Source organism: Achroia grisella, unplaced genomic scaffold (assembly GCF_030625045.1).
Source record: "Achroia grisella isolate CSIRO2021 unplaced genomic scaffold, CSIRO_AGI_Agris_v1 utg75164, whole genome shotgun sequence".
NCBI lineage: Eukaryota > Metazoa > Arthropoda > Insecta > Lepidoptera > Pyralidae > Achroia > Achroia grisella.
In genome coordinates this window covers 34,876-58,742 of record NW_026713009.1, presented here as the reverse complement: position 1 = coordinate 58,742, position 23,867 = coordinate 34,876, and the positions used below count along the sequence as shown (strand labels likewise).

The following is a 23,867-nucleotide window of genomic DNA, read 5'->3' as shown; positions in this document are numbered from 1 at the left end:
AGTAATTTCACTGTACTTATGTTTGCATTACTCATTTATTATAAAGAGTGTTGAAAAATAGTCTCAAATCTGTATGTAATAGAAGTCACTATGAATTATAAATGTAGGTTCTATTCATTAATTAAGCTACTTGCGTATGTTTTTATTAGGTAGAATAATATTAGGTATTACCAAGGTAGTTTATTTTCTATGTGCATAATAAGTTATATATAATGTGGGTTGCAAACGTCTATCGTCGTTTGTTTCTATCTGATAGTGATGGCGGTCAGTCAGAAGAGAGGAGGAACACTGGTAATAGCCAGACCACAAGTGTATGTTTCAGAATCCGAACATGCCAAATCAGACGCCGCCAATACCGAACGCTAGTAGTTTCTTCATATTCTCACCAACGAACAGGTGATTGGTGAATGGTGGTCTCTCCACGTGGTACCCGTGTCTCATTGTGAACCCACCAGATGTGTTGTCGAATACAGCCTTACAGATTGGCCTATCATTCCATTCATCATCCCAACAGCAACATTTGTATTTACAACGTCATTAGCGTCATCGACATGTACACATTTATCACCATTTGTGTTGTGTACTAAATGTGCACGTGCTAGCCAAATACTGCTCAGTGTCTGCAGTGAACGTTGTAAACGTATTAGCAATGAGAATCCTGGGTACCCGATATCTGTCTATAATCCCTCTAGCGAGTAGGTTTGTTTAGATCTCAGTTTTCGTTAAACCGAGCATGATCCCTTAGGTATTTCACTTAGAGGCCGTTAGTTACCTTACTATGTTTCTAGAAGTCATCGGAAGTTTAGCACGTTGCATGCCGTTAGAGATTTTATTTTTGCTTTTGATATATTTTGCATGGCCTTGTTGTGTATTATAATGTATTTGTAATTTGATTTATATACAGTTTCTGAATTGATTGATTTCTATAATATTTTCATAAATAAATAAATATACCCACCAGAGGCTGGCTAAAAATATAATAATATTGTATCTGCCGTAAATGATTTTAATTGAACTCGATCTGAGGCCTGAACTTATTTTTTACTTTATTCACTTTAATGAAACAGTTATATAAATAAATACTACAACACTTACAAAATGCACCGCACTTTAAATTATTTAACACTCCTCCGCTTGTACATGTTGATGCATGTTACTACGTACATATATTATAGTTAGATTGTATGTATGTACCAATTTATAAATAAAACGTGATATATTGCAATAATATTATTATTTTAAATAAATATAGCAATTCATGCAAATTAATTTAATACCGTGAAGTAAGAGTGTGGTATCATGTGGATGGGTGGTGACCGTCGTGTGGTGTGGTGTGGCAGGTTCCGCGTGCTCTGCTACAAGTTGTTTGGCCTCCTCGCTGTTCGTGGGAATATCATCCTGGTATGCACTGCGCCTCTGCTCGCTGGCGGCTGAGGATCCACTCGATGCAGCACAGAAGGGGTTTCGAAATTGGGTCAGTGTAATTTTGTGTTTAGTTTTGTAAGTAATATTGGCTAGTAGTCTATTTTAACTATGAATCCATCTTACGTGTACATCACGTAACCTCCGGAATGTATAGTCGATAGTGTAATCTGAAAATTAATTAGATGAAATACATTACAAAAACTACCAAATAACGAGCATAATAGGGTTTTGATAAATAAGTTTTTTTTTAATTCATGCAGATAAGTAATACAATTATATCTTGCTCAGTAAATAATTAAGAGACAGCTGTATCTTTTTTCAATTTATACATCATGTGATGGTGTGGACATGTTGAAATAGATGCAATATAATAAAGTGTTACTTTCCAATGACAGATTGATGTAATGTCGGTAATATATGTTAGAAGATATATAATTTATGTGCAGTTGTTAAGTCAATTCGACGTGTTCTTCACGGGCATATTCACCCTGGAGCTGTTCCTGAAGTTTGTGACGTACGCCTGATTCTACACCAGGGTGCCTTTCTTGCGCCCATTCAACGTGCTCGACATGCTCGTCGTTTGCGTCTCACTCATCTCTATGAGTTTTAAGTGAGTCTACAATTCGCTTATTACTTACTCGACCACGGAACTGAGTATTGTGATCTGTATGGATATTGTGTAATGTTTCAGGTCTGGTAGTATATCGGTGGTGAAAATATTGCGAGACTAGGTGCTGAGGCTCTTAGGGCTATTAATAGGGCCAAAGGCCTTAAGGTTAGTCATTATTCGTTATTCTTAATTCTTTATCCTTCTAAATATTAGTGTTATAAAATTTGATTCTCTTAATAGGTCGTAATGTCTGTAATATAATATAATGTAGGACAGGCTAGTTTCATAATACGCCGTATTGTTTTATTTGTCTTTAAAATATCAACTGTTTTCCATGATTATAGCACGTTGTTCAGTGCGTGATCGTTGCAATCAAAACTATCGGCAACATTTTATTGGTAACGTCCTTACTGCAATTCATGTTCGCGGTCATGGGAGTGCAAATGTTCAAGGTAGGGGGCGTTTTCTTCAGTACATTTACACCTTCGCATTTACACCTCGTCGGAGGCTAGAGCGGTCTCTAGTCTATTAAGAGACGAAAAGAAGTTTCACGTGTGGCAACACGAGTTGGAGTTAATACACAACAATCTTTTCTAAATTCACGTCTATATTGATCTGATCTACAAGTTTTATAAGTACACCTTACACCTTTGGGTATACAGATATTTCTTTTTATTTCCTTACCTCGACAATTCTTTTCTAATTCTATCCGCTACACTCATTTCTCATGATTTTTGTTATAAGTTCTATTTTACGATATATTTATATGTTTGAGAATATCTAAAGGAAGCTTTTGCCATTGTTATCCGTTTAGCTTAACTAACTCTTGTGCTATCTTAAATATATGCTCAGCTTTCGGTATAATATATTTACCTACAAAGCTTTGCATTTTTATCGTACAACTAGGTACTGTATTTAATCGACCACTCGTAGCTCAGGCGCGCTCTCGTCGATCATCTGTAGTCATCATGAGTTGTGTACGCCTATCTCCGCGGGTAGTCGTGCCCGTTGGTTGTCAATGTAAATAATTATTAATGAAATGTACTTTTTCCATATCAATATAGCATAATATTTAGACAAACTGTGTCATAAGTGTTAGAGAGTGTAATAGTTAGTAATTTGTTCAGTGTTATTAGAAGGTAAACTAAAAGCTACAGCATGTGGTGCGGCGTGAACGTGTAGATATAGGATTACTACGTCTAGATCCTTTAGTTATTCATGCTCTAATCCAAAGTTACGTTAGATGTCGTCTTAATTAGGTGAAGCATGTCATCATTAACTTTATCGTTGAACCCAAAGGTGTAGTAAACATGCAAACCTTTGCGTATAACCATACCCCTACCTTGGCGTTTACTTATATTCTCAGTAGGTTATCTAACAGGTTTTATCTTGCCCTTTCCAACCGTCGCTAATACTGGTAACATAGATGAGGTCCCCACTGCGTCCCATGTAAACGAGTCCCGTGTGATTAAAATGGTTTGCTTGTCCCCCTATGTCCCGCCGCTGCGCCGCACCGGACTATTGTGGACTGTCCCTGCCCCGGTAATGTATCGCCTGCAACTAACGAACTTCCGTAACACAGTATGTGGTCAAATGTGTGATAGTAGCGATTAAGACAATAGGAAATATAATGCTAGTTACTTATTTATTACAATTTATGTTCGCTGTCGTCGGTGTACAGTTGTTCAAGGTGAGCTTCTGTTGGTGGATCTTGAGACCTTCTAACGGCGCCCTCCGTGCATAGACCATGATCAATTTCTTAATGTTTCTCTGATGTCAAATATTGAATACCAACTTTTTTAAATTAAAATATATCGATTTTATTAACATGGTTTGTCAGAATATTTGTTATCTGTAATTGTGGGGTATCGTTGCATTTATCAGTGAAAGGTTTTAGAAGGTCTCGATCAGCATGACTATGTAGTTGTTTATTAACATGTTGCTACTCATTGTAATGTTTGTCGTTCTGTTCATGAACATGCCGCATGCGATAGTGTTGTGTCATTGTTACCACATACATATCATGTTCAACATTTTGGTAAAGTGGAGGATACCTATTTGGTGTATATTTGTAATGCTTGTTATGAAGACGTGCATCATGAGAAATGAGTTCACAACCTGAAGGTCTCTCTACACGTACGTTTTATAATTTAATTCATTATATTAAGTTTTCTTAATGTTAAAGCATTACGTAAATGTTGCATGTTTGTTCATTACCATCTATCAACGAACTACTTTCATTTTACAAGTATTAAGAGATAATTTGTTTCAGGGTAAATTTTTTAGTTGTAATGATATATCGAAAATGACAAAAGACGAATGTCAGTAAGTACACTTCTACACTTTTAGTGTTATATACGAATAGTGTTACGTTATATTTGTGCAGTTTAACAAAACATTGTTGGTTATTTCAGAGGGACTTATTTAGTATTTGAGAATCGTAATTATGTAGTAAAAGACAGAGAGTGGAAGAGGTACGACTTCCACTTTGACAATGTGATGAAGGGGATGCTCACTCTGTTTACGGTGTCCACGTTTGAAGGATGGCCAGGGTGAGTCAGTGTTACACGACAACAGACAAACATACAATATGTGTTATACATTGAATTACATTGAAATTTAAATCATAACAAGTTATAGTAATGAAAGTTATAAAATTAGGCGACAAACGCAAACTCGAATAGAGCACATAAAAGTATTTATAATGCAATAGGAGGACTGAGGAGGTTACAAAATTGTTAAATTTTCTAATTTCTGTACATCAAATGCACAGAAAATAGCAGTTGTCCAGTAATTGTAATAGCTTGCAGATACAGACAGAGTGACCGATATACGAGCAGCACCAGGGTCACCAAATGGAGCTAAAGCTCTATCAACTGATAAATAATTTACTAATAATAAATCCATTTATTGCCAGTATAGTTATATAGTTACACATTTATACATATTTAATATGATTGGCAATAGGTACAAACAGCTATTGCTGGACTGATGGGCGTCCAGCGCTGGTTTTAAGTTTGTACCAGCAAGATGTATCATGATGTATCATTAGTGAACTGGCCAGATGACTAAGTTTATGAGTCTTATCTAATCTAATCTAATCGTTTTATCTTTTGTTGTGTGTTGTAAGTGTGTTGTGCGACTGTCCAGTGTCCAGTGAAGTGAGCTGCGTGTGTGTGTGTGTGTGTTGCAGGTTGTTGTACGTGTCTATTGATTCCAACGCGGAGGACCGCGGCCCCATCACCAACTTCCGTCCAATTGTTGCAGCCTACTACATTATTTATATTATTATTATTGCCTTCTTTATGGTACGTACCACATTACGAGCTGAGTTTCTTGTCAGTTCTTCTCATCTCGATATCATTCCGAACTGACGGTAGATTTGACATATCATAAGAGTCTGTAATAGACCTACATGAATAAAGATATTTTGAATTTGAATTTGAATTTGAATTACTGTACTGTACTGTACTGCTATTACTAGTGCGGGCCGCGAGCGACACCACAGCTTTATACATACTCGACGCCCACGACCCGCTCGTACTCGGCTGTTCACTTGCTAATTAGGAGTTATGTGCCATCATCTTAGTATAAAAAAATATTCAAATAATATCGCTCGTGCACAGTCACAATATATTATTATATGCATATGTTTAAATTCAAATAAAGTGTTTATCACTGGTGTCCTGGCACTTCATATAACTTATATACGCATTTGTAGGTAAATATATTCGTCGGTTTCGTCATAGTGACATTTCAAAATGAGGGTGAACAGGAGTACAAGAACTGTGAGTTGGACAAAAACCAGAGGAATTGTATCGAGTTTGCATTAAAAGCTAAACCTATCAGAAGGTAAATATTATATACTAGCTCACCCGCGCAGCTTCGTCTGCATCACACTTACTTGATATTTATCATTATATTTCACCCAACTAACATAATATCTTTTTAAATTATAGCCTATGTGTTATTCAGGTGTACAAGCTACATTACTGTAAAGTTTCATTAAAATCTGTTCAGTAGGTTTCGCCTGAAAGCCACACACAGTCACAAACTCGCGATTATAATATTAGTAACATTTGTATTATAGATTTTGTACGGAACACCGGAGTACTATAATAATCATATGTATAGATTATATCACTTACGTAGCATATATCATTTCACTACACATATATTACTATACGAGACAATAAATCATCCTGTAACATCGAGCGCTCACTACGGGACGTATCTTTTATTTATCATCCCCGTAGATCATCAATTATCATTATCAACAAGTGTAGGAAGAACCCCTACAGATATAAAACATAAAAATTTTATAAAATCAAAACTCTACATAGAGCTTCACAAATGTTTGGGTACTGCTTGGGTACATCAACATAACGAACACTGCTCTCAATACGACTACGTTTCCGTACACGTACATACACGAGTCTTTCATCCAAAAGGTTTAAACTCTTGTTAGGACCATATCCATTACTTTATGTCAACACTGACGATGACTTTATGTATGTGCAAACACTATTACATTTGTATAAAATGCGGTGTACCTATACCTTATAATGTTTGTCAGCTAGTGTGTGTGAGCGTGTGTGTGTGTGTGTGTGTGCAGGTATATACCGAAACACCGCATCCAGTACAAGGTGTGGTGGTTCGTGACGTCGCAGCCGTTCGAGTACGCCATCTTCGTGCTGATCATGATCAACACCATCACGCTCGCCATGAAGTACCACAACCAGCCCACCGACTACAGCAAGGCCCTCGACATGCTCAACATGATATTCACGGCCATATTCGCGCTCGAATTCATATTCAAGCTCGCTGCGTTTAGGTTTAAGGTGAGCCATGGAGACGTCCATCACACCCAAACGAACGAAACCTAGTGTGCACCGTATACACTAAAACATAACGTCCTGATTCAAATAACACTGATTATACTATTTCTTCACTATATTATTTTTTAGAAAAATATATTCTATATATGATCAACTTAAAGAATAGATGTTGAATCAATGTTTTTTTTTTTCTAATGACTAATATGATCCCTGGCTTATTCATCATACAGCGATTGTATGGGCTCATAATGCACATGTATTTACATAATAATCATATCAAATAGTTGCTGGAAATATAAAGTAAGAAATGAAGAAGTATTGCACAGGCTGAAAGAAAAAGGCACATTTTGAATGGTATTTGAATGGTATAGAAAGTAGACGAGGGAAAATGTTAAGGCACTTGATACGGCACGATGAATTTATGAAAGTAATTATTGAGGGAGAGATAGAACGAAAGAGGGGGAGAGGAAGACCAAGGCACAGCTATATCAAACAAATTAAAGACAGAATTGGAGTCGTGTCGTATCAACGCTTAAAGAGTATGATCGAAGATCGTAGAAAGTGGCAAGAGCTCCACCGACAAGAGACAAGCTCTTAAGTTTATGAATGAATGAATCAGATAGTTGTTGTTTAACTCTAATATACATAGCTCTAGCAGTTCAAACATTAGAGAATCAATGTCTAAATAGTATACATAAAGTGAATCTTATTAATTTGTACGTTTTGTTTGTACAGAATTATTTTGGCGACGCGTGGAATACGTTCGACTTCATCATCGTGTTGGGGAGCATCATAGACATCGTGGTGTCGCAAGTAAACGAACTCAAGAACCAGGTACCGATCGCAATCACGCACTCGTATACAACAAACACCACGACAGTTATAGCAACACGTTCACTTGGATAGATACTGTCTCATTCGGGAATAGCCAGACTGCCACTGTCACCACCCAGTTTACGATGTTCAACTATCGAGTACAAATTTTGTTATGTTCCTTATGGCGTCAGTTTGGCTATTTCGTAATGACCACAGAACAGTTACTGTCTCGAGCATGGACAACATAGATGTCGTAATAACAGCAAATGCTAAAGCTATCTCACTTTAGATCTGTTTCTAGATACAGTTTCATTTGAAGGACTTAATGCTGATTTCAGGGCAGTGGAATGCCAAGAGCGCATGTTGTCAAGGTAAGTTGGAGCTTTCACGCGGACCCTACAATACATAGAACACGATCACATGCAGAGTAATTTAACAATAGGACGCTTCATACTGAAACGTATTGGACTACGTGTTGTAATTAAGTCACATAATCAGAAAGAGTCGGGGCGGCTTTAGATGTTGTATGACATGACTCCAATAAATCAATTAAAACTCAAGCTTTTGATGTATATACAATAGGCATTAAATATGGGACAGTAACGCAATGAACCTTAGCCGGATGAACCATAAGGCACATCGCACTACCCACCGTACTTACTGCACTTGATATTAATGCAATCTTTGAATCCGTCGTCAATGTTGTTTATATCTTGCAGAAAAAAAAACATGACAATGTTATTTTTAGTTTTAGCAAGTCTAAACGATAAATGTATAGTAGACACAAGTGACATATCAAAGTAGGAGACTCTAGAATTGGGTGTAAGGATAAAACTTGTACTTATGGTTCTAGTAATTAAGAATATATATTTTTCAAATTCATTAGAATTACTTACTGAATATATTAAACAACACAATTATAATATATTAAATTAAACTCATTGATCAATAAAATGATAAGATTGACGAAATAAGAAAGGGTTCTAAAATTTTTATTTTATTCATTTGTGCTTGAATCTAGACTATTACTTCTGCTATTACTTTCTCATTACTTTTCTCTAAAATTAACTGACATGATTAATCATTTGATGTGGACATTCACAGGAGAGCTCGATCCCGTCGATCAATTTCTTCCGCCTGTTCCGTGTGATGCGGCTGGTGAAGCTGCTCTCCCGGGGTGAAGGTATACGGACGCTACTGTGGACCTTCATCAAATCATTCCAGGCACTGCCTTACGTCGCCTTGTTGATCCTCATGCTGTTCTTCATCTACGCAGTTGTGGGCATGCAGGTACTCACGACGTTGTATTAGTTATAAAGTCTATTACAATTGAATTATTTACTGCAATAGTTGGTCAATCGGTAACGTCATAAATTGATCATATTGATGTCATCTCATTGCAGGTGTTTGGTAAAATAGCAATAGACGACGAGACGCACATAACAAGAAACAATCACTTCCAAACGTTCCCGCAAGCCATACTCGTGTTGTTTCGATCAGCAACAGGTAACATCAACAACCTATGTCAAAACAACAATGATTTAGTCAATTTAATTCACTGGTCACTGCTCGTTCGTTGGTGTGTTGCGCAGGCGAGGCGTGGCAGGACATCATGATGGGCGTGTCCCCGGAGCCGGACGTGAGGTGCGACCGCAACTACGACGAGGAGGGCGAGGAGGGCTCCGGCTCCTGCGGCAGCGTGCTCGCCTTCCCCTACTTCATCTCCTTCTACGTCCTCTGCTCATTTTTGGTACGTAATACTCGTGTTACCTTGATAAAGGTTTGTACGACACTACGTGAACACTTCAACGACAGTGTTAAAGTTAATACTGAGCTACAGCAGAGTGTTCATTTTCAGATCATCAATTTGTTTGTCGCAGTCATTATGGATAATTTCGACTATTTAACTAGAGACTGGTCAATACTGGGACCACACCACTTAGATGAATTTATAAGGTGAGCTTTACATCGCACATCTATTCATTTATATTATTATTAAAAAAATACTAAAAATTATCAACTCAAACCAACAACGACAACTCCTGGATTTTAGAGTTTATGTGTTAATAAATTCAAGTCCCATAGATAATCAGGTAACGATTGACAAGATATCTTCGGCACACTTATGGCCTTTTATTATTTTATTCATGATCCAGTAGAGATATTTCACAAATTCGTTAAGTTGGTTGTATAGAGTACACTACATAGTAATAGTATTTGTAATGTTATCTACAGGTTATGGAGTGAATACGATCCCGATGCCAAGGGTAGAATAAAACATTTAGACGTAGTTACTTTGTTAAGGAAAATTAGTCCTCCTTTAGGTAAGTACTCTTCTATATATACCATACCTTAAAATGGCTATTGCATGCACTATAGCAGTTACTTCGTAAACAATGTATAGCGCGGTGGTACCGTCGCACAATTTTATTAGCAGGCATTCCTGATCAATTGGCAATTTCTGGTCTATTTTGTAGACGTGTAGTGGTGTGGCTGTTCCTGACTATGGGCGATAGTCTCTACTTTCCATTGACATTCCTGCCATTCCATTACCATAAGAAAATCTAGTTACTATATATCTTTAAATATGGGCATCAGGTTTCGGCAAGTTGTGCCCGCACCGTGTGGCGTGCAAGAGGCTGGTGTCTATGAACATGCCGCTCAACTCGGACGGCACCGTGCTCTTTAACGCCACGCTGTTCGCGGTCGTCAGGACCTCGCTCAAGATCAAGACCGAAGGTAAACATTATATCATACAAGATGACCGACTATAGTCCGTAAAGTAGTCTCATCTAAGAAATCAAACTGTACCAAATTAAATTGAAATTGAAGAATAAAAAAACTAATACTAGTAGTAATGAATGGCCGCAACGATTGGAAAAAATGGAGTCAAATTACAAAGTATTATCCCCATCACAGGCAACATAGACGATTGCAACACAGAACTTCGTGCTGTAATAAAGAAAATTTGGAAACGCACGTCACCTAAACTGTTGGACCAGGTGGTCCCGCCCCCGGGAGACCCCAACGAGATCACCGTCGGCAAGTTCTACGCCACCTTCCTTATACAAGATTACTTCAGAAGGTACCGCCTCGTCTTTGTTTTTAAACTTTTATTTTTTATATACTATAAATGTTGTAACTTTTTTATCAGTATTTTTCATATTTACATTATCGTGAAATTTATTTTTAACAAAGATATACTTTGATAGTATTCTAGAGATATTATCAGTGTGCTCACACATTAAATATTTGTTCGTGTGAAAACGAAAAAAAATAAAAATCCTATGCCATATTGAATTTGCAATGTCTCAGTTAAATGAAAATCTTCATATATATTTTGAAATCAAGAGATAAATGTATTAGTTTTGTAAGTTTTCGATCGATCGATTGTCTATTTTGGGTTGGGTCTGATAAAATCAATGCCGTGTCGTGATTGGTATCGCGATGCGACAGTAGAGAAGAAATGTTAAATATTAAATATCGTTTGATCAGTGCATCACATCATCATTTCGCCCTCTTGTTTTGTATGTCTTGTTCATGTTTCTTGGTCAAGTTCGGTTACCACTGACACATTTATTTTTGTTTCATAGGAATCACGCGTAAGTAACGCAAGGAGACGTATGTTGTTTAGGAATCAGAATGTGCCCTTAATAGTGTTGGTCATAAGTGCTACAGTGGCCCCTCAGAGTAGACCGGTACGGACATACGAGTAGATAGAGAAGTGTTCGCGGCCTCGGCCCGACCGTAGACGACCGCCCGAGTCGTTCCACTGGCGTAGTACGAGGACGAGTACCGTTTGGCCCCGCATGCCCGCATCCTCCCTCGACTTGACCCTCGACCCTCGACCCTCGACCCTCGACATACGTACGACGTACATCGAGTATAAAGTCTTGTAATGAGTACTCTCAGTGTTGTAACATGCCTAGTGGTTTGGACAAAGTTTTTCCCTTGTACATTTAAACTTGTTTAACGTGAGCATGCAGAATTTTCGATTTTGATCTCATAAACTTTGTATTGTTACCTGTTCCAGCCAGTTTTATTTTCCTCTGTGACATTTCTAATGTTGTGTTTTCTTTTGTTACATTTTGCATTTAAATTAATTTTAGATTTAGTACAATTAAACGCAAACATGATAAATTTTTTATAAAAAATGATTACGCTCTCTATCGTTAGTAATAAATAAACATTGAGAATAATTAGGATTGGTTTAATAGCTTTACATTATACATATTTAAAAGTAGTTCAGATCGAATGATAAATTGTTTGCTTATAAAAATTGAGTTCCTTAATACAATCTTACATCTAGCGATACTTTTGATAATAAATACGCTTATCATAATTAGCATTATTTCTTATCACTTTAATTTTCCTAGATATAGACTTAATAGTTGCACTCCAAAAATAGAATTGAAATACAAAATAATTGCGTATTTCAACAGATTTTAATTTTTTTTATCTGTAACCCAAGGTTCAAAAAACGAAAAGAGCAAGAAATGCGACAGAACGACGAACAGAATCATCAGATGACTCTACAAGCGGGACTGCGGACCCTACACGAGGCCGGCCCCGAACTCAAGCGGGCCATTTCTGGAAATCTAGACGACATAACCACGGAGTGCGATGTCCCAATGCACAGGGTAATACGCCAGCAACGTTCTCTATCATATGTATCGTACATAACTTAAAATATGCAATCGAATTACTTTTTTAAACTTACATTAGTTACAATGTAATGTATGTTTGAACAGAGAAATCACTCGCTATTCGGTGGGGTGTGGTCGAGTATACGAAGGCACGGCCCCAACAGACACTTCCATAAACATCGGAAGCACGGTGATGCTCCAGGAGGTAATAATTTAACATAAATGACGCGATACGTACGGTGCTACATCGTGTGTTGTAACATGTTTGTGTTTCAGACGGCCTCGGCAACCATCTGAGCTCCATGATGCAGCGAGAGTACGGAGTGGGGCCGATACCATTAGCACCAAATTTGTGAGTCATTACACGCAACATAATAGTTAGGACTTTTGTGACTTTACTGTACATATTATTATGGTAAACAACAAACACTCTCTATTACAGAGCAAACGGTCAACCGAAGGAACAAATACCGCTGAGGCCACTGATATTCAACGGCGAATCGGAAAAAATATATCAAGTTCTCGAGTGAGTGTAAACTTTCATGTACAACATCATTCACAGTAACCAATGTCGCACTCTAATCACTGATCAGTGACGTCCATTAACTTCGTATTATACTAGATAATTCGATCCGATAAAAATATGCTTGTTATATTCCAGAAAAGCCACAAACGATCTAAAGAACGCTATTTACGCAGGTAGTCAAGTGTGGTTTGGTAGTTAATATTTTGCAATCTATCGTAGAACGTCTTCAGTTCTCGACTGACCCCGCGTGGCTAGCACTCTCGACTAACATTTCTCACTCGCATCCCCCGCCCGATCTCGTTCTGCTCTATTCTGACACCGTCTTCTATTTCACCGCTCACGTGTGGATCTCGGTAACGTATGGCACTAACAGCAACCAAAAGTCCAACTACCCGGAGATGCTCGGGCAGATAGGGCTGGCGTTCGGGTGCGTCAACTACCTGACGACGCCGAGCGAGGCGGCGCGGGCGGCGGCGGCGGCGTCGGTGTCGGTGTCGGCCTCGAGGCAGCGCGTGCACCCCGAGGAGGCGCCGCGCCGCGCCGAGCCCGAGGACGGGACGCCGTCGCCGGGCGCCGCCGCCGCCGCCGCCGCCGCCGCCGCCGCCGCCGCCGACGCCATCCGCCCCAAGATATCGGCGCTGCTGGCGCACGAGTGCACGCCCACCACGGAGGCGCGCACGATGACGCTGTACGGCTACAACGCGGCGGCCCGGCTGCCGTTCGCGTTCTCGCACGCGGCGCGGCGGGGCGCCGGCGGGGGCGCGGGCGGCGGCGCGGGGGGCGAGCGCCGCAGCCTGCGCGCGCCGCGGCCGCCGCCCGCAGGTCGGATGGTGCGCAGCGCCTCCTCGGGGGCGGCGGCCCCGCATGCGCCCGCCGCCCGGCTTGTAGATCGCGCGCACCACGCAGGTCCGCCCTCGAGCTTCGCGCTTCCTTCCGTCCCGGCCCCGGCCCCGGTCCCGTTCCCGTTACCTCCTCCCTCCTCCGCCCCCGCTCCCACTCCGCCGCTCCCTACCGACCTCTCGGTCGCTATCCGACTTGGACTTGTACTTAATTTATGACGAATTAATCCACTTCTTCGACACATGTCGCCTTCTGTTTTCCGAGCCGTAACGAAGGAAGCGCCGAAGTGGCGAGGAATGACCCCATGTCACTAGTTCCGTAACCACTTCCGGGAGGAGGGTGTCGCATCCGAGCGGCGGAGGCTCGGCTCGAGAGCGCTCACACGCTCAGGTTTCACGTTCACACATCGCTTCCGCTGGTCCATGCAATATTCCACTTCCTCACGAATACGTACACGATATTCACACGACCACTCGTGCCGGCACCCAACAACTATACTTTATTGGCTAGTTCTCTTTCAGCTTCGAACCATGTTTGTCACATTTTAGCGAGGACTAACGATTAACGAGAACCAGTGTTACCATATATCACTTAACAACTAAGTAAATAATAGCATGAATCGCATCGGAAAGTTTTAGACTTGCATTAGTTTTGGACTTAGCGGCTTCCTTAGAGTACATTTGCTATACCTAATCGATCTATTTAAATCAGTGTTCACACTGTAAAACTTGCACGTCCACATGGAAAGTTTCACGAGAACAATCGATTTGTTTATAAAATTTATAAATTAAATCAGTTTTGGCTTTTTTAATCATGTATAAAGTAATATTACGCGTATGACAAAGCTTTCAGAATATTGAATTTCATAGCAGCCTCACGTAGATTATTCAAAGATTTCTTTAACCAAATGCGACCAGGTAACTTACAATTGATCTTATTATTTATATTGATAGTAGACACATTAAATTCTCTGATTTATTTAGTTTAATTATATTATTTATGAGTGGTGTGTGGTGTGTGGTACTGAGGCGGGTGTGCGGGGCCGGTTGCAGGCGGCGCTAGCTCGGGCCGCAGCGTGGTGTCGCTGCCGGGCAGCCCGCGCGGCAACGACGCCGGCCTGCCCGTGGTCGGCTCCGCGGAGAGTCTCGTCACCAGGGTACCTCACCTCGTCTCGACTCACCTGCTCATACATACATACATACATATATACATACCTACATATCTACATTTAAGTGATCTACCTACTCCTATATATTAGGTTCTAACATATGAAATTTGCGTTTTGTAAGGGAGACATTCGGATGAGAATATATCAAATCTTTGAAAGCGCTTTGGACTGCCCCATCGTGGTTGAATTTTTCTCTTGCAAAATGTAATGCTAAATTAAAAAAAAAAAATGGTAATCTGTTGGAGCAAGAGCCGGGGAGTACGGAGGATGTCTTAGACATTCCAAATAAAGCTCTTCTAATTTGGTAACTTCATTATCAACCTTGGTTTTCCAGTTTGTAAACTGAGTGACGCAAAACCCCAAAGATGGAAGAAACATGGATTACGGTTTTCAAAACCAAATGCATGAGTAAATAGCTGTATAAATTTTAAATTGGAATTCCTAACCTTTTGGTTAGGAATTCAATTTTTCTGGCCACTTTGGAATTAAATATCTCCTCTTATTTCATATGTAAGGACCTAATACAACGCTGAGCAGGACCATCAATTCATCGTTGCGTATTTTATTTTTATGCTTCTTAATTTTAAATAAAAATCTCATCTATTGTCATTCACATTTGTCATTTAAGTAATCGTTTAGTGAGTAAGGCTTTGCTCAATAAACATTTGACAATGTGTTAAATTTATTTAGAAGTAATTTCAGAATGTCGTTTGATAACTTGTTGTAACATTTCGTAACCATTAATTCCCATAAAATACTAATTGACTTTTTCTAAACGATACTTAAGATCATCATGTTTGAGTTCAAATCTAGTGTTAATGTTATGAATCTGGCCGTGTTCTTTGGAAATAAGTGAAGCTTCCTGTACAGTTACATAAGTAGCTAGCAATTAGAATCTTTCATTATTTCTGCTGCTTTATAAATGAAGTATGTTTGTAACGTTGTGTTGTGTTGTGTTGTGCTGTGTTGTGTGGTGTTGTGTGGTGCGGTGGTTACATATAATGGCTAGTGTTGTAATGTATCGCAGGTGTTAGCCGAACAAGGCCTGGGTGCGTACTGCGACCCGGAGTTCGTTAAAAACACCTCCCGGGAAATGCAAGAGGCGCTTGAAATGACCCAAGAACAAATGGATAGGTGAGTATACAACATACAACAACATACAACAATTAAAACTTTGATTATTTTTTTTTTTTTTTAATATACAGCCCGCCGCTGTATGACTGGTACATTCTGATACAGCTTGCTACACTCTCTATTGTTGACGAGGTATCTCCTTCTAAATATAGATCAATTAGGTTGGTATGGTACATATACTGTACTCAATGATGATTATATTAATGTACTTGTTGCTTGTTGCAGAGCGGCGCACCAGTTGATGATACAGGAGAAAAATATTAAACAAGCTCAAAACCAACAAACTCAAGTTGTAAGTATAGGAGGAGCCATGGCTCCGACACCAGCCAACCAACACAATGACTCGCCCCCGGCAACGAGTTCTTAACATGACATGTGTTGAAACTAATTTTGCGATGCCTCTGTTATTTTTTTTTTTTTTTTTTTTTTTTTATATCTTCAGGAACCATTTTTTCCCAAAATCGACTGTATTTAATTAGAGCTTAGGTTTAAAAATCGTTACAAGCAGTTCAACTTCGCAAAAAAAAAACATGTGTTTTTGTAATAATAAATATATTATTACAAAATTTTTTTTTTTTTTTTTCATGTTGTATGTACATCTTTAGCTAAAAATTACAGAATCGATTCGATCGGTCCTTCGATACATTACATATTATCCAGGTTGTCTGTAAGAGATTGCTTCGAGGCATAAGGCCGGCCTCTATGTTAACATTTTTTTTTTTTTTTTCTTTTGTACAATAAAGAGCATTACTATTACTATTATTAATGTTAGACTATCAAACAAATAAGCTACGTGTTACTCGACGTAGCACCTGCAATGTCCTGCTATACGTACGTGTCGATGTATCTCACTCGATACGTACGTATTGTACGTATCGCCTGGGAGAGGTGCAGGTGGCGAGCTGTTGGTGTAGTGTGCGCGTGTGCGGGCGGGTGGTGTTGCAGGGCGAGGTGCCGGCGGTGGGGCGGCCGTTCCACCCGTTCCACCTGCACCAGCCCGCGACGCAGCCCCCGCCGCCCTACCAGCGGTTATAGCAGCAGCCGCCGCCGAGGGCGCGGGCCGCCGCCGCCGCCCCCCGCGCCGCGCCCCCCGCCGCGCCCCCCGCCGCCCCGTGCTCGTGTAGCGCCCGCCGCCTGCTCCGCTGCCTGCTCGCATGACGCCCGCACCTCCGCTCTCCTCTCCTCTCCCCTCGCGTCCTCTCTGCGTGAACGCGCTCATTCGACGAGCACCATCCGACCGGGCGGAAGTAATATACTCGTGTATCTACACGAGTACTATTGAAAGTAACGTTTCTTCCTACGCGCTAACGCTCGTAGCCGTGGTCGAAGCGACAGTGAGATTTTAGATGAGTATATATATAATAGATATAAGAATGTTTATTAGTCAACTTTGTTTGTATTAAAGTGAGCGGCGCGACGTGTGCGAGTGAATTGTAACGAAGCCTATGTATGTAGACAACTCTGGCCTGTTTGTATCCGCCGAACTCTTGTGTATGTCATTATGTACTAAGTGAGACGTGTTGTAACTTTTCGAATTTGAGAGAGAAAATAATTATCTCGACCACAATAATAATATATAGAGATGATTATAATGTTAAGTGACATGTGGTTTCATAATAATAATACTAGCGTTTAGGTAACCGTCACTTGTGAGTTGCGACCGGAAGTTGATTGCTGGTGTGGTGGTGTGGTGTGGTGGTGTGGTGGTGTGGTGTGGTGGTGGTCGGTGGCCGTCCGTCCGACCGCCGCCCGCAGCTCACTACGCTGCCATCGTCTCACCGGTCGCAACATATAACTATTGTGCTAGCAGTGTATCCTCTCAGGAAAACATTCGTTACCAAAACAAATTGGTATTAGGTATGAAATTATTTAAAATACAACTCTTTGTATGTATTACAAAGGAAACTAATTCAGTACAGGATCCTCTAGTGTCCACAATGAGGGCCCCTGCGACAATACCGGACCAAAGTCATCGAACTGATTGTACGTAGTCCTTCGACAAATGTGTCATTCACTAGTCCATGAGAGTCTCCTGTCTCAACTCAACTAAACACTCTAAGACTCATCATAAAACGTGAGATTATTGCAAGTAAGCTCATCTAGTCAACTGCACCAACTACTAATGTTTGTTATGTATTTACTTGACCGTGGTCTGTCTGTCTGTCTGTCTGTCTCCATCGCCCCACTGTACAGTAAGTGAATGTGAGTGCGGCTCATTGCAGGCACGGGTTCCCTCTCCATGTCACAGTTACATAAAAGACTTGTCCGGTTGACCAATACCTACTGTCGCTGGATATCTTCTGCTGCGCAGAAACGCACTCCTCTGATCGGATGGTGGTGGTGGGACATGTTGTAATTGGTGACCACCATTGTCCGCGTTCCAGTTTAATTGTTGTAGATGAATGTGTCCTAATGAAGGACTTCACTGTTTATGAAATATTGTAAAAGTATATATTGTATGTAAAATTGTCGACTAGTGCCAACCGCAATCTGGTGGCGGCATTGTAATACTGTAATACTGTAATACTTGTGGAGGGTATCATTACGGTTCACTTAACGACAGCCGTTTAGAAAAAAAAAATTCTCACTCGAGTAAGTGTCCTTTTAAACATTGAATCACAGTCACGACTCAGTAGGTGCGGCAGCGGACGGTTAGCCCATGTACCACGTACCACGTACCACATTCCTCTAGGATTAAGAAGCATGTTTTGTTTGTTTGTGGCCTCTCTCTACATACTGTATATACCTAAGTAGCGTTATGTAATATGAACACGGCGGGGTCAAACAGCTTTACTAATTCTTCCGACAAACCTCTCTTTGAAGTGCCAATTTATCACCTTGTAACATTTTTGTAGTACTTTAATACTATCATTTGTATTGTCACGCGTGATAGGCATCGTGTGTGAGTGTCCACACGGACCACTCCCGGGATATATAATGGTGCACTCTACTGTAGCCGGGTGTCAGTCGTCCGGGTCCCGGACTATGTCCGGCCGCCACAGCCGACCCCGGACACGTTGATCGTAAACCACTGAAGGTATATTTCTCCCAGGTCGCTGTATGTAGACATACATACATACATACATATATATATTACTAATGAATTGTTTGTGTGATGCAGAGTGGAGACGGCATCATATATTTTATTACTTCTTAGAACGTATTTGTAAATATTGTACAAATTCAAAACTTACAACTTACTTGTATTTACGATATACGATATAATTCGGAACTCATTAGTTAGTCGAATTGTTTTGTACGTGACGCGTGGCGGTCGGCCCCGGCCGCCGCGCCGCCGCTCCACCTAATTATGTATATGTAAATATATTGAAACTTGTGACACGTATTTATTCCGTCAGTCATAGTTAAATTGAAACATAATTAATTATCTATATTTATTGTTTTAAAACAAATTATGTAAAAATTGTTTTCATATAATTACAAATGTGAGAAAAATATGGTGTTTTATTGTTCCACCCACTGATTCTGTTCAGTTGATCACAACCCACATAGAAGAATCCTACGCATTGATTCACCTCGTTGCTAATATAATATTTGCAGCGACCGCATCCACCCACACGATGCAGTCGACGTAATAACAATATCCCATCAAAAACATAAATGTGAAATGATAGCCGAGTTTAATATTATGATATATGCCTTGATTGTTGACTTCTACGACAAAAGAGGTGAGATCTAAATGGGTGCCAAGTTCAATGGTCTGTCCTGAAATGTATTTGTAACAATATAAAATATCATTTATTTTAGTTATAAGATAACTTAGTATAATATACTGCAGCCTAAGGTCTAACTTGGCCAGTTCTCATATACCAATTATTACTTTCGATTGCTAGTTACTACTAATATTAAAATAGGAACCGACAAGTAACATGTTTAGAACTTGCGAAGGTATATTTCGTATATGAAAACTAGCCAAGTTAGACCTTAGGCTACAGTATATTATCCTAAGTTATAAGAATTAATGATATTATATATTGTTATATTTTTTCCTTTATATTCACCTAATTACCTATCTGCATGCCTAATTTGAACTTCCTAGGTCATCTGGAAGTGGGTTATAATTTTGATCTATAGTTGATCAGTGATAAAAATGACGACATTTGGACATTAATATCTACCGTTTGAGATATGTTTATGAAATTTGGAACACATATTTATCTCGCAAGTCTCATACCATATATGAACCAAATTTGACAGGTTTATGTGAAAGAGTTTTTGTGTTATGAGGGGGTCAAAAGTGGCTCCAAATGGTTCGTGTAAATATACACACGGTGCTGCTCTTACTTGAAAGTCGGCTTGACGTGCTACCGCGTGTGTAGATTCTAGAACATTAATTTCCAAACCGGGTACCGTGGAACCTACGGGTTCCACAAAAACAGTCTAACCTAAAATAAAAAAAATAAAAAAAAAAAAAACGATAATTGAATTCCGCTAAATCAAAATGTATGTTGCTAGGCCGTAAAAATCAAATTAAACAGGTCACGTCTTATAAGCCCACTGTATCGATAGGAGGGATTCCTCTACAGCAAACGAATGAAACCCTGCGTTTGGAAAATCATATACTGCTTTTTTTTTTTTTTTTTTTATAAATAAGCTCTTTTCTTGAAGGTTTTAATATCGTATCGGTTCAGAAATACCATTGCTGGAAAGTGATTACACAATGTGGTTGTGCGTGGCAAAAAGTTTCTAGAAAACCGTACTGTGGAAGACTGCCATTTATCCAGATGATCAGGATGGTTTTTCAGTCTCTGACGGGTGGTAAGGTGGTTAAACTCAGCAGCTGGTATTAATCCGAACAATTCCTCAGAACACTCCCCGTGATATATGCTGTAGAAAATGCACAGAGATGCAATATCTCGCCGCAAAGCCAATGGGTCGAGTCTGTCACATAGACGTTGATTACCAATGATTCTGGTTGCTCGGTTCTGAATGCGGTCAAATGGAAGTAACTGGTATTGTGGTGCTAGAGATGATAACAGTATTCCATATGTGCTTTGAAAGAAGAGCCTTGTGCCAAACCCGATCAAAGGCCTTCGCAATATCCAGACTAACAGATAGGCCCTCCCCCTTACTCTCAATAGCCTCTGCCCATCGATGTGTCAAATACGCTAGAAGATCACCAGCCGACCGACCCTGGCAAAAGCCATACTGACGATCAGAAATCAACTGGTTCACTTCTAGGTGTCGTAGGAGTTGACGGTTGACAATCGACTCCATGATCTTTAAGTATAAGGAGGTGATGGCTATGGGCCTATAGTTAGCTGGATCTGAGCGGTCACCCTTCTTAGGGATCGGATGAACCAAAGCTGTCTTCCAAAGTTTCGGGACTACACCTGTATAGTAGCAGTACCGGAAAAGACGCGTTAGTACCGGATCCAACTCAGGTGCACACGTCCTGAGCACAATAGCAGGAATACCGTCAGGCCCACTCGACTTGTGGATATCAAGGGAGAAAAGAGACCTACGTACCAGCTTTTGGGTAAATTTTACCTCTGGCATAGAAGTCTCACACCGCGAGATGACCGGCGGTGACTACTCCCTATCGTCCAGTGTCGAATTGAGATCGGCCTTTTCTTTAGCATGTAGGGCCAACGAGTTATCCTCTCTGCGCAGTGGTGAAAGAGGGCTGACAGAAATTTCTGGATCACTCGACTTCACAGCTGCAATCCAGGCACGGAAGCATTCCTGCTACGTTCCTGATAGACGCCGATCTACAGGATCCGCCATACCAGGACTGAGATCTACCACCGACAGGTACCAGGGAATTTGGAATAAACATCTCCATTCCCTGACATACTACATCGGTGACAGATTCAACTATTGCATCAGGATCGTCCAGTGCGATGATCAGAGGATCCCAGTGGGGCTTCCACAGAGATCTAATATCCGTCCGGATGAGAAGTCAGCAGAAGGTCCAACAGTGAAGGTATATGGTCAACAACATCAGGAATTCGCGTAGGTGAGGATACCAGTTGCGTCAAACTATACGCCAAAGCAAAGCCATAAACAGATCTCCCCTCATAGTCGGTGGTACGTGAACCGAGCCATTCAAATATATCATTATATAACAATAATATACAAATATAATTATACTACAGTATGCTAGTTAGTAGTAGTACAGTATGTTACAGGCAGGCAGTCAGTATGTACGGCTCAGTAGCCAATGATACGTTAGTACTATTCTCTAAGAAAACTGATGTAAGGTGTTGCCAGATAATGCTGACAAAAAACCTGACATGCAACCGTTTGCGGCCCGCTACGAACTACCGCTTGAACGAAATCGATCCGACGGAAATTGACAAAGTTCCAAGGTCCGCCATCTTGGATTTTCCCAACTTTCGGAATTTTCTCGTGGTCACCCTAGCGAGAGGCATATCTTCACGACCCCCCCGGCACTCCTTCTGGGAGAACAACTATGTCAATCAGTCAGTGAGTCACCGTAATGCAGCTTCATTATTATATATTATAGATAATAGATAATATCTGTGAAAACGTTCAATATAAATAAAGGAATAGATAAAAAAAAAAAAAAAAAAAAAAAAAAAAAAAAAAAAAAAAAAAAAAAAAAAAAAATTCGATAAAAAAATAGACGACGGTATTCAGCAGCATAAACAGCAAAAAAAAAAAAAAAAATTGTCGAAATAAAAGCATTCTACTCTTTGAAGTCGGTGCAAAAGTAAAGCGGCTTCGCAATTTGTCATTAAACGTGTACTTTCTGTCCAGCGACCGTTGCGCCTAAGGCGTGAGGGCATCGCATTATAAAAAATAGACTTATGTGACAAAAATAATTATATAAACTCTATGAACAAGACCAGACACTATAAAATTGTATGGCGCCACGTACCTGTCGAGGAACAAATACAAAAATCTACCTTGAGGAAATCGAAACGAGTAGGGTTCTAGTTTGAACCTACATCTGTACAGAGGCAAGCCCTTACAGTACGTATTCTGATCGAGTATAAATAATCTAACAATACATACATAACACGGCGAAACGAACCTAGGTATGTGAAATAATCCAATATGTGCTGACGTCCTGACGGCTGAAGTTCCATTAATTATAATTATAATTATAATTATAATAATAATAATAAAATATTCACAATAAGCATACACTTGAATAAGAATACTCTTCGCTATCAAAGAAAGAAAACAACACGTAATACGCTCAATGTGAGGGTGGAGAAGTCAGTGAGTCGTGCAAAGTACTTAATGACGGCTGAGCGTCTCAACTTGAGACCACTGCTACTCGCCGTCGTACAACTGCTACGCCATCTGTCAACCTAGTAAAGAACTTTATCATTAGTTAAAGCAAAGCAAAGTGATAAAAGAACAGCTATCCTACAATAGATGGCGCAATCAAACAATTAAAATCAAACACATTATCCTCTAGTAGCCACTAGATGGCGCCATGTTAAATGTAGAAGGCGATGACATTTCGTTTTCGTAATCCAATATAGATAATGAATGGCACTAATAACCTCCGGTTAGGTTAGGTTAGGTTAGGTTAGGTTAGGTTAGGTTAGGTTAGGTTAGGTTAGGTTAGGTTAGGTTAGGTTAGGTTAGGTTAGGTTAGGTTAGGTTAGGTTAGGCCAGGCTAGGCCAGGTTAGGCCAGGCTAGGCCAGGTTAGGCCAGGTTAGGTTAGGGTTAGGTTAGGTTAGGTTAGGTTAGGTTAGGTTAGGTTAGGTTAGGTTAGGTTGGCCAGCCAGGCCAGGCCAGGTTAGGTTAGGCCAGTTAGGTCAGGTCAGGTTAGGTTAGGTTAGGTTAGGTTAGGTTAGGTTAGGTTAGGTTAGGTTAGGTTGGCCAGGCCAGGTTAGGCCAGGCCAGGCCAGGCCAGGTTAG

At 40.2% G+C, this 23,867-nt stretch overlaps 1 pseudogene; it reads left to right on the top strand.

Moving 5' to 3' along the window:
• The first annotated feature begins 331 nt into the window (after nucleotides 1–331).
• On the top strand, nucleotides 332–21,983 carry LOC131850321 (voltage-dependent calcium channel type D subunit alpha-1-like; annotated as a pseudogene).
• The last annotated feature ends 1,884 nt before the right edge of the window (nucleotides 21,984–23,867 follow it).